General features: G+C 48.1%; 1 long non-coding RNA gene and 1 other non-coding gene across 3 annotated transcripts in view; one reads left to right on the top strand and one right to left on the bottom strand.

Moving 5' to 3' along the window:
- The window catches only part of LOC142985801 (uncharacterized), a 113,860-nt gene that overhangs the window by 62,353 nt on the left and 49,007 nt on the right, over window positions 1-2,500 (bottom strand). The window lies entirely within an intron of this gene.
- Window positions 1,005-2,500, top strand: part of LOC142986057 (small subunit ribosomal RNA) — a 1,902-nt gene continuing 406 nt past the window's right edge. Inside the window, exon 1 of the ribosomal RNA XR_012960303.1 lies at window positions 1,005-2,500. This exon is cut by the window's right edge and continues 406 nt beyond it. This is a non-coding gene — a ribosomal RNA (small subunit ribosomal RNA).

Below are 2,500 nucleotides of genomic sequence, written 5' to 3'. Positions count from 1 at the left end.
TTATAATCGTCTACGAATTGGACTGTGTGCTAGTGTTGTCATGTGTGTTTCTACTCTACACAGCAACATATGTGCACACACGAAGTAGTTGTACGATTATCACGAGTAGAGAGTGATGTATGTGCTTGACCGCGGCGGAGTGCTTTCGACGCGACGAATAAAATCTTTGCTATAAGAAAACACTCTCTCGACTCTCGTTCGTGTACCGTCCGTGAGTGTGCATTCGTTCGTTCGTTCGTTCGTTCGTTTGTTCGTTCGTTCGTTCGTTCGTTCGTGCGCCGCCGCTGTGCAGGCTAGGGCGACAACGCGTTCTTATTCGTTGTCGCTCTGTCATAAATATTTATCATCACTCTCGTTTGTTCGATAATAGAGAGTACGAGAAAGAGACGCTAGACTTTGCTACCTATGTATATATGTAATAAAGTCGCGTCGTTACAGACAGACAGGACGACTCGACTATCGTCGTCGTCGTCGTCGTCGTCGTCGTCGTCGTCGTCTCTCGTATTCTCTCGGATAAAACGAGAGAGATAGATGAATCTCTTTAACTGTGTGGGCCGACGGACCGTTGTGTATGCACGAGTCCGTATAGAATCGAAGCGGTCCCGAGAAAAATTATACTTACACCTCTATCTAGCGAGGCATTACTCTATAGACACCGGGCGGAATCGTGATTGTTTCACATCCGTATTGTGTTAAACGTTTTTTTAAATAAAATGTGAACGCGTCTCGGTACGAACGTTCCCAATTGGGGCCACGTCAGTGTGTCCTGAAAATGCAGGCGGGCAGCGGACGTTTGACGTGTTTGAGATACAACCGTTTCAAACGTTCGCCCGTCGGCGACCCCAAACTCTCTATGTGCGCACAACACTACATATATTTATTTACATGTGCGTGTTGTGTGTACGTTTTACAGAGCTCGCCCGTAACGCGTCGGCGTGATCTAGGATCGTCGACGCGCGGGATCGACGGAGTGCGCGCTACGAGCGCGTGTTCTATTCGATAGCTCCCTGGTTGATCCTGCCAGTAGTTATATGCTTGTCTCAAAGATTAAGCCATGCATGTCTCAGTGCAAGCCGTATTAAGGCGATACCGCGAATGGCTCAATATATCAGTTTTGGTTCCTTAGATCTTACTCAGTTACTTGGATAACTGTGGTAATTCTAGAGCTAATACATGCAATCAGAACTCTGACCAGTGATGGGATGAGTGCTTTTATTAGATCAAAACCAATCGACGGAGGGCCCCGCGTCTGAAGTCGTTAATTTTGATGAATCTGGATAACTTTTGCCGATCGCATGGTCCAGTACCGGCGACGCATCTTTCAAATGTCTGCCTTATCAACTTTCGATGGTAGTTTCTGCGACTACCATGGTTGTCACGGGTAACGGGGAATCAGGGTTCGATTCCGGAGAGGGAGCCTGAGAAACGGCTACCACATCCAAGGAAGGCAGCAGGCGCGCAAATTACCCACTCCCGGCACGGGGAGGTAGTGACGAAAAATAACGATACGGGACTCTTACGAGGCCTCGTAATCGGAATGAGTACACTTTAAATATTTTAACGAGGAACAATTGGAGGGCAAGTCTGGTGCCAGCAGCCGCGGTAATTCCAGCTCCAATAGCGTATACTAAAATTGTTGCGGTTAAAAAGCTCGTAGTTGCATTTGTGCGCCGCGCTGTCGGTGCACCGCATCCGCGGTGATACTGACACGTCTGCGGAGCATATCGTCGGTGAGCCGGCGGTAATACGCCGGTTCAATATCAAAATCCTATCGCGGTGCTCTTCGGTGAGTGTCGAGGTGGGCCGACAATTTTACTTTGAACAAATTAGAGTGCTCAAAGCGGGCTCAAAATGCTGCTTGAATATTTCGTGCATGGAATAATAGAATATGATCTCGGTTCTATTTTGTTGGTTTTCAGAACTCCGAGGTAATGATTAATAGGGATAACTGGGGGCATTCGTATTGCGACGTTAGAGGTGAAATTCTTGGATCGTCGCAAGACGAACATCAGCGAAAGCATTTGCCAAAGGTGTTTTCATCAATCAAGAACGAAAGTTAGAGGTTCGAAGGCGATTAGATACCGCCCTAGTTCTAACCGTAAATATGTCATCTAGCGATCCGCCGACGTTACTACAATGGCTCGGCGGGCAGCTTCCGGGAAACCAAAGATTTTGGACTCCGGGGGGAGTATGGTTGCAAAGCTGAAACTTAAAGGAATTGACGGAAGGGCACCACCAGGAGTGGAGCCTGCGGCTTAATTTGACTCAACACGGGAAATCTCACCAGGCCCGGACACCGGAAGGATTGACAGATTAACAGCTCTTTCTTGATTCGGTGGGTGGTGGTGCATGGCCGTTCTTAGTTGGTGGAGCGATTTGTCTGGTTAATTCCGGTAACGAACGAGACTCTAGCCTGCTAAATAGGCGTCGTCATTTAGGTGTGCGTGGCTCCGTCACGCAACTCACTGGCGACGTATTAAAATTCTTCTTAGAGGGACCG

Source organism: Anticarsia gemmatalis, chromosome W, assembly GCF_050436995.1.
Source record: "Anticarsia gemmatalis isolate Benzon Research Colony breed Stoneville strain chromosome W, ilAntGemm2 primary, whole genome shotgun sequence".
Lineage (NCBI taxonomy): Eukaryota > Metazoa > Arthropoda > Insecta > Lepidoptera > Erebidae > Anticarsia > Anticarsia gemmatalis.
This window is presented reverse-complemented; position numbering and strand designations above follow the sequence as displayed.